Below are 9,702 nucleotides of genomic sequence, written 5' to 3'. Positions count from 1 at the left end.
TTGTGTGTGTGTGTAACTCCTGTGCACAGAGAGTGCAGGGAGCGCTGCTGCACAAGCAATACCTTAGATTTCTGCAAAAAGAAACTCGCTTTGCTTTGTGCTAAGAAGCAGCTGTTCCAAGTCCCTGTTTCCCTCTCAGCTTTGGTGGTCTCAGAAATGCAATTACTTCTTGGGCTTTTTGCTTTCCTCTCTTAGACCTTTCCCATTACACCTTGGGAAATCGCTGCTCTGAGGGAAGTGAGGCCAAAGGAAATAACAACAAATTCCCTTTGCAGACTCTTTTTGCTCCTCTCTAGTCACTTTTCTGTCCCAGCAGGGGAAATCTCACCTCCCACCCCTCTAGGGCTGCTCATCGGCTTCCAGAGAAGCTGTGAGACTGCGAACTGCCTCTCGGGAGCCTTTTCTACCTTGCAGTTTGGTATTTCCTTACCTCACTGTGGGAAGTGTAGAGCTGCCATTCTCCACCTCCAAGATGGAGGGTTCTCCATGCAGATTAGCACTTTGCTGCTGTCCTGTTGACCCTGGTTGATGCTCCAGCTTCTGTGCTTCCACAGTCAATGGGCTGTGTGGGAGCATTGCCTGGGTTCCTCACTTGGGGCTGCACAGTAAAAGCCTTTATCTCTATGGGAAGCTGCTGCCCCCTCAAACCCCTGTCTTTCCTCCTCAGTGAGCAGAGTGCTACACCCATGGCCATTAGTGTAGTTAGGACCAGATTTGGACTGCAAATAAAAAAAAGGGCTGTTTTCTGGTTTGCTCTGGTGTAAATCCACAGCTGCTGTTCTAGCAGTTGGGTGTGTGCTGGTACTGCTACCCAGTTCAAACATTGCTGTAGGAAACTTGCAGTGTAAAGAAGAATACCAAAGACCAGTCTCATTTCCCCCTTAGATCCCAGTTATGATAAAGACCAAGATTAAATGTTTAATTGGCTCAATTTTTAAAATTATTTCCCCTATCTGGACACATCACCATGGATGCTTGCATTTTCTACTCTAATTGTCATGAAATCTTCACATCTGGGCTGTGACTGACTTAATGAAACCACATTTCCAGCACTTATCAAATGATTGGCAATTAGTACCTCAACCTCTGCCTTACCTTGCTATGGCCAGGAATGAAGTGTTTTCTTTCAAAAAGAGCAGCGATGGGCTGAGCCTGTCTGGCTGAAGGAAATACCTTGGGTTTGTGTGTATTTCTCCCTCTGATCTCCTGGTCAGGTCAGCTGCTGTGTGTTGTTGTTGTGTTTTTTTTTCAGGTGGGCATCAGGGTTTGAATTCATGGTGGCAAGAGGGTAATAAGGCTTGGAATTTGATATTCAAAAGTGGCCTAGAGTGAAGTACATGAGCAGCAGCACCCCTTTTGTTCCCTCTGGAGAAGGCTGCTCTTAAGCAGTGCCAAGAAGCTACCTTCTCCATTTAGTACGTGTGTGGTGGGTTAATCCAGCCAGACCCGATACACGTGGCTTTGCTTGTATCTCTGTGCCTGGCAGTGTCTCTTGATTTTGGGGCACCAAACCCTGGCTCTGCTGTCATTTCTCCTCTTGGCTGGCAGGGTTACCTTTCTGAAGACATCAGCTGGATCTAATTTGAAGCTTTTTCATCTCTGGCACTCATCAATAGAAAAATGAGACTGTCTTAAGTTATCAAAACTCAAATTACTCTTTACCTGAATTTTTGAGGAAAAAAAAGTGTCAAAGCCTGAAAGGAGGAGACTCAGTGCCATATGTTGCAACTGACCCCCAGAACAGGATTGACTTGTAGACAGATCAGCCTTGGTCTGAATCTTGCTTCAGGCAGAATCCTATCTGTCTGAGAAGATGTCTAAAGGCTTTAGGTCTTGCTCACGTTATGTCTCCAGGCCCCACCAAGCTCTGAGCCAGTTCAGTAGATGAGTGGCAGGGAGCATGTTTCCACTATGTGAGCTTCTATTTTCCTCTGCAGAGTTAACTCTGCAGTTTCTACCTATGCTACCTTGCAGGGACCTCAGCAGGGCAGCCAAAGGGAAGGTTAGAGAAGACGGGCAGCACAAGTGCCTCCACTTCCTCCTGCCCTGCCTCAGGCTGCTGACGACTGCAAAAGCAAAACAGGAGACACAAACAGCTTCTGATGAGCAGCAGCTGGGATCTGGCACACTCTGCAGAGCCTTGCAAGGGTGCTTGTGGCCGGGTGGCATTTCAGGGATGGGCTCTGGACTCCCAGGTAGGTGGTGCTTCTCCGAGCACAGCGTCCCTGCGTGCTGCGCTGGCCCAGGAGCTCAGCCAGGGCACTCACTCCCTGTGCGGAGGGATGTTCTGAAGAGGTAACACTGCCTGGCAGTGCAGGGCCTTTCTAAATCTGCTGGTTTTCTGATTTTTGTAAGCTGGAAAAACTGAACCCGTGTTTTATTTTACTGAGCTTTTCTGAAATGCTAAAGTTTTCACTTTGTTTTCTCTTACTTAGAAAACAAGTTTCTGAGAAAGTTTAAAAAACTTTCATTCTGTCCACTAATGACTGTCTGACGATGGGGTTTTCTCCCAGAGTGGAAACTTTGTATTCTGAGTTGTTACCAGCCCAGCAGGTCTCCTGAATTAAAAAATATCCTTTCACTTTTTTTAGAGTGTGTAAACAAGTATTAACAGATGCTGTGAGAACACTGCTCAAACCTTGCCTATTTAAAAACAGATGATTATTTTTCTGTGGAAGAATCAGTTTATCAGGTGCAACCCTCTCTCATGTCTGAGAAAGTATTTTCCTTTCTCTTGCCAGAACATGCCCTTTGCAGGCCGGCAAGGTGCAGGGGCATGTACATCACATCCCCATCAATGGCTTTGATTTAATTCTTTCTGCGGACAAGCTGTTTCAGGTTTATATTTTCACCTCAGAGGACTAGGATGTGCAGAGCATAAAGAAAGGCCATCATCCTGATAGTCCAAATATACATTCTGTACCCTGTCCCTGGTCAAGTCTGTTGATCTTACACGTCCCATTTCTGGGCTACTTAAGCAATACTGTTATCATTACTAGCCTGAAATTCTGATTTCCTTTGACTTGTGGTTCTTGATATGAAAATACCCTCTAATGAACTTGTTGGCTGCAAGAACAAACAGGTGAGTTTAATTTTCTCAATGCAAGCTACCCTGTTTCGCATCAAGGTGGCAATGACCAGTCCTTGGAAGAGCAGTGATTCCTGTGCTCTCCCTAAAAAGACCTCAGGCTTAGTTCCCACAGTTACTCTGCAGGGACTTGCTCAGGCTGAGCAGTCACTGGCAAAGTGGAACTAGGGAAGAGCCCTGAGGAGCTGGTGGTACCTGATGGGGGGCAGGGACAAGTAGAAGAAGATGCTAAAAAGATTGAAGTCTTTTAGTCTCAGGATTCTTTGGTTGCTACTCAACTCTTGTTTATAATGTGTATTATATTATAAGCATACACACAGGTATCTATACATATGTGTTTATACATGCATAACCTTGCAGTGCCTACATTTTTGCCCATAAATTAAACAGGGGTTCAAGCTTGTTCCTGAGCTCTGGCAGGAGTGTCATCTGTTTATCTCCTGTATGCAGAGCACAGTGTCCACAGGCAGCTGCATCTTGCACCACAAGCTTCCTGGGCACAAAAGTGAGACCTCTGCCACTCTGCAGATGTCCAGTAGGGACAGGGTTTTTCTTGCCTTAGGATTCTGGTCTTTTGGGTTATTATTTTGAAGCAAACTGCAGCTGAATGAGACTGTCCAAATTGCTGCTGCAGCATCTTCTGTCACTGCAGGAACTGCAGGCTTTTGCAATGGCTTTTGGCTTCTGGCACTCTAGTTTAAAAATACATATGCCTCTCTGGGAGGGAGCTTAGTGGCTCAAGCAGGAGTCAATCCTTTGTGCTTACTTTGGCTTCATTCTCTGCTGAGCAGTCTCCAGGTTCCTGTAACGTGCCAGCCAGTATCAGTCTCTGTTTATTCTCTTTCTGTGCATATGTGTGACAATTTTGCTTGCTACCAGCCATGGTCACTTAAGCTGAATAACATTTTCAGGCTGAAAAGGCAAGCACGAGGGTGGTTATTAGATAGAGGAAATGCATCGTATTTGCTCTGGCCTTTGGTTCCCAGATAATATAACGGAAAATTGTGTTCCTGGAAGCTGGGAGGTGGCTTGCAAGATTACACAGCCCTGAAACGCATGGAGGCAGTTTGTCACATATGACAGAGGAGTGGAGGGGGAGGTAGAAGTGGAGAGCATAGCTGCTTTGGGTGCTCAGCAAAGGTCAGGCACAGCTGATGCCTTCTTAACATTGGAAATACCATTTCCCTCTCCTCTTTTTCCCTCTGAGTGCCCTTTTACTTTTGAACTGCCCCTCCAAGTGGCTGGAGGTAGCTGGATGCTTTGGAGGACAGAAATCTAATCAACACTCATTCCCTGCTCAGCTGGATACAGACACGAAGCAAGACCAGAGCTGGGGGTAGGTCCTGTGGTTCCTGCTAGAGCATGCAGGGCCAGCACTCATGTCTGCAGGATGTGGGGGGCTGGGGCCAGTTCTTGTGCACATCTGCCCCAGAAAATGTGAAAGTACTTATTTAGCTCCAGAGGATGCTTGTTCCAGGCCTGCTGTATTCAGGCAATGAGCTCTTCCCAAGGGGTGCAGCCTCAGCTGCTGGTGGAAGACTGGATCCGAGCTGGAGACAGAAATCTTGACAAATGTTGTAAGGTAAAGATGAGCAAAATGCAACATAAATTTCAAGAGAGGAACAGGTAGCCTTTAGGAACAGGACTTTTCCAGCCCTTGTCCTGGCTGTGGTGCGAGGTACAGTGACTGAGATCCTCCTGGTCCAGTGCTATTGTTGTCATGGTTTGACTCAGGATCGACAAAAATGCTCTCGATCCCCTCCTCCTCCCACTCAGGTAGGGAAGGAGAGAGAGAATGAGAGAGAGACTCCGGATTGAAAACTAAACTACGCAGCTTTAATTAAAAGCTAATGATGAAAGAAAATATATACAATTATATACAAATATGTTCAGAAATGTGCAAAAGCCTCTCGCCTCCCCCCACCCTAGAAACTCCCACAGCTCTTTCCTGAGCTGTGAACAGTCCCAGGACATCTTGCTTTTCTCCAAAATGGGGAGAAGTGGCTAAGCCACCTGTGCCCCACTGCTGTGCTGCTCTACGCCAGCAAAGGTGGCTTGGCAGCCTCTCCTGGACTTAGAAGCTGCTTCAGGACCTGCTCAGGGTAGGATCACTCAGTACAGTCTATCCCAGTAAGTGGTGGGGTCCCAGCATAACCACTTCAGATGGGGCGGGGAGGAGTGTGGCTGCTCTGGCTAGTGCCATCTTCAGCCCTTGCTCAGAGGGATTCCTAAGCAGACAGGATTCCATTTTGTACCTCTGGCAGGGGAGGCCACCTGCAAAATAACTGTATTGTGCCAGCCCAGGGGGTGGCATGAGGGTGATGCACAGAGGAGAGGCACCAGCATCAGTGCTGCCACTTGCCAACACTTGTGGCATTGGGAGGTTGATGCTCTGCAGCCACCTAGTTCAGCTTGCACAACTCTGGGTAGCAAACACCGCTGCAAAAGCCTTTCCCTGGTGTCTTCCTTATTCATATAAATAAAATTAATGTATGTGTATCTGTAAAAATATTTTTAAATGGCATTATCTCATTGTAAATTTATTTTTCTGTTACTACCCTGTGCAGGGTATCTAGGCCTGGTTTTAAAAAAACAACAAAACAATGAAAATCTATTCACATTCTTCCATCTCTCTTATTTTTTTCCTTCCAATTATGTTTCCTAAGGTTTAGTTTATCACTGCCCTCATTTTTCCACTTGGCTTAGATATGGTTGCAGACTCAAAATCTTAGAATCAAATTTCATCCTATGCATTTTTCCCTTTAGGTTTTCATTGTCTCTGTGAGCCTGGTTAAAGTCCCTCTCAGTTTCTTTGTCTTCTGCAATTTAAAAAAGGTGTTTTGAAAACATCTTCTTTTGCAGTCGTAAGTGATTTCTTGTGATGTTTTTTTGGTACTTTTCTCCTTCTATCTTCAGTAAAAAGGTTTCATGTTGGTTTTTTTTGTTGTTGTTGTTGATAGTTTGGGTTTTTGTTTGGTTTTTTTTGTTTGGTTGGGGTGTTGGTTTTTTTTGTTTTAAATCTCTCAAGTAACATTTCCCAAAACCATATGGACCTTTTCTTGTTTCACTCCAGAAGATGTATAAAATGATGTTTTACTTTAAATACGCTTTGCTTGGGATTTTCCAGCTTTCTTTTGTGTTTGTACATTCAATATTTCCCCTTGCTGCTACACGAAACATTTGCTTTCATTTTCAACTTATTGTTGTGTTCAGTGAAATGTTATCTCACTGGGAGGAAGTCAAATAGTTTGTTATTGGTTACACAGTTTCCTATTATAGTCTATTCATTCCTGCCAATTAGCTTGTCATCTGGTTGATAAGATTGTTGCCACTGGTGCACTGCAGTGATCGTGGTTATCCAGGCATATTTTAGTAGTGATGCTCATGCACACAATAGTTTTGAGAATGTTTATAAGTGTTTCCTTATTCAATTTCCTTTCTCCATGCCACCAGGCAAGGTATTATTTGACTTTGCTGATTTTTTTCATTCCCTATATCCTTACCCTAACTATTTAAGAGCTACACTATTCACTGTGAGATTATTTCTGCAGAGGGATGTTCTCCATATCTCACCATCTTGTGTAATTCCTTCTCTGGAACATCTTACCTGATTTTCAACCATCACCAGTTTGAAGACTGGAGCTGACTGTTTTATTTGAGCCATCCTGTTCAATCACTGTGGAGAAGGAGCAGCCCTTTCTGACTTTGCCTAGTTCCTTACTCTGTGGCAATGGCCACAGGTACCATGTTTAATTAATTATGCACAGTGGGAGAAAAAAGTAGTTGCTTTTGGTTTAAATCTGAATATTTAATCAAATGTCATTAGTTGTTGCAGTATGAGATGTAGTAAATTATATGTTCCTCTTTCCTGTCTTCTCCTTGTTTCCTAGACCTCTGTTGTCACTCTCTTTATCCTAGGCATCTCTTCCCTATATGAGAAGTCGTCATCTATTTGATCACTCCTTGGTTGAATCTGTTCCTTACATCTGCCCATCCCTCTTCCCTTTCCCTGTTTCTCCTGTAGGAAACCCAGTGCTGGGTGGTACATGATAGATTAACATGGTGACACCACAGAGTTTGCTGCTTCATTCCTGTAGTTCTCCTAATACCTTTTCAAACTGCTTGTACACAGCTCAGGTGTTTCTGCTTCTTTGCAGGCCCAAAACAAGGCCAATGAACTAAAAAATGTCACTTTTTTTATACCCTCTTGCCCCAGATATTTATCAACAGATGTAATAGAATATTTTCAAAACTTTGCCTTGTTTAACATCCTTGGACTATCACAGCTGCAACACATCTACCATGAACAATTTTCTGTTCTGTTTGTCTTTTTTATGGCCTTAAAGCATGGAGCTAGCGTCATCAGGTAACCTACCTGCAGTGATCCAGAGACCTCCTTCCTAAGCAGCTGCGGCTAATTTTGCAACTCTGTGCTGGGAATGCATAACCGGGGCTTTTTTTCTCCCTGGTGCATGATTTTTTTTAAACCTGCTGCTTGATTGCCCACTGCCCTCATGGCTTCTGGAGTGATGTTCTGAGATGGGGCAGTGCTGCTTCTGGGAAAGACAAGTGGCAAAGATCCCTCTGCATGTGAGGGAAGAGAGTTTGCAACTCTCTCAGTGAATGAGGCTGTGTTGGTCCCTTAGTAAGAAGCAGCAGAGAGTTTAGCAGTTTATATCCAGCTCAGAGCTTTAGTGCCCACTGCTGAAGCCCTCCTGAGCATTGTGGTTTGGGCTGTGGTGCAGGACCTTGCCCCGTGCTCATGTCCTCCCTGCTGAGCACAGACCCTGTGATGGGAATTCACTGTGAATTTGTATTTCATCTCTTACCTCTTCCCAGCAGATCTCAGGGCAGGGCTGTGAGGGCACCTGTGTGCTGTGGTGTCCTGCACCTCCAGGGACAGCCTTGGGCAGAGAGATGATGGAGAGCAGGAGTCAAGCAGTCCCAGCCTGGGAAGGAGAGCACTGGTGGAGGCGGCGTGAGCCCTTCTTGCAGGCGGGGGGAACGAGCCCCTTTGCACTGGCCATGAAATCAGTCATGTGTAGGTTTTTGTCCAGCCCTGGGGGGTGGGGGAAGGAATGTGGGTTGGGCGAAGTCTAGGATTACACCACAGCTGAATTTTTTCTTTCCACAATTTAAATAGCCAGCACCTTTCCGTCCTGCCTTAGCGTCTCCTGTCAGCTCGTGTCCCGACCGCGCCGTCTGCAAGGTAACATCTTTGTCCCTGTTTTCTTCTGCCCTGCTCCCCCTGTGCCCCGCACCCACCCAGGTCTGCTGCAGATGAGAGGTCATGGTGTGCTTTCTGCCTGTTTAATAATTTTCCAGTGTGGAGGGGTCCTCCCAGTCCTTCCTTGTGGCCCCTATCAAACGCCTGCCAGGGTTTCTTGCTCCTCTTCACGTCCCAAAGTGTTTTACAGGGGACTGTGTAGGGGGAGGGGAGAGGTCAAAAGTGCTGCTTTGCCTTTATTTTTCTCTCTTTGGATGAGAGAGAGTGTCATTTGCTGCCAGTGTCTTTTCCTGTTCTCCTGGCGTGGGATCTGCAGGCGGGAATGAATGGTAGTCTTAGGATGGGGCTGGAGGAGCTGCCTCTTCTGGGCATGAGTGGGCTTCAGAGCTGGCACTGTGTGGAAGAAGGTGCCTGCCTTGGGACGAGGTCCTCAGCAGTGCCAGCTTTGGCACCAGGCATCGGTGGGAACTGCAGTCCTCACCCTTTGCCCCATGGGGATCAGCAGCCAGGAGGGCATCCTGCCCACAAGGAACAGCTTCAAACACCCCCTGAGCCTCCTCAATGGCTGCGGTGAAGCTGGTGCCACCCACACCACCCGTGCCTGCCTCCTTGCTGTGCTCGAGGCACCAGCTGAGCACCAGCAGTCACACCATGCCCTGGCTTTCCTGAGAGAAGATGTGTACTCTCAGAGTGTTTTGGGGGAACGTGGGACAGTGAGAGAGGTGCCCACCTACTCTGTGCTATCTTCTGCCTCTCTTAGCAGAGACCTGTCTAGAGGTGGGAGAAGCTCTAGTGGTACCAAAGCTTGCCAAGAGCAGTGTTGTGGGGAGCTTCTGCAGGCAATGGGCAGATGTTTGGAGGGGCAGACCCTGGGAGGGGAGAGATCCCAGACATCCATGACATCTGTCCCCTTTCTTTTCCTGCTATTAGAAGGATAGCACCATCCTTTTACTGTAGCCTTATAGATTGCCAGCAGCAGTTGCCACCACTGAAAGCAGAAACTTGTTTCCCTCTTGTTTCAGTTTATACTCTTCCCACATCTGCAATTTCTGTGTATTTTGTGACCTTCATTGCATGGTCTGTAAAACCAGACCTTGTGAAGCAGCAACAGGGGAGAAACAAACCTTTATAGAGTACCTTGTTGAGTGGTTGATCCTGCTCTCACCCCCTTTCCCATCTTAAGTCTGTTCCCAGCACCTGCTCCAGTGGGAGATCCTGGCTGAGCCACTGGGTCTTCAGAGTAACACTGTGCTTGAAGGATGGGCTTCCAGAGCCAGGAGTGTTCTGAGATGAGCCAACTAAAAATAATGAAACTGGTTGTGGCTTTTAGGGACTAGTTTTGGACTAAGCAATGAAAATGCACGTGTGCTCTTTGTGCCTTGCTGCC

This window comes from Chaetura pelagica, unplaced genomic scaffold (assembly GCF_000747805.2).
Source record: "Chaetura pelagica isolate M959 unplaced genomic scaffold, ChaPel_1.0 scaffold343, whole genome shotgun sequence".
NCBI lineage: Eukaryota > Metazoa > Chordata > Aves > Apodiformes > Apodidae > Chaetura > Chaetura pelagica.
The sequence above is the reverse complement of the archived record's forward strand: the minus strand, read 5'-3'. Positions refer to the sequence as shown.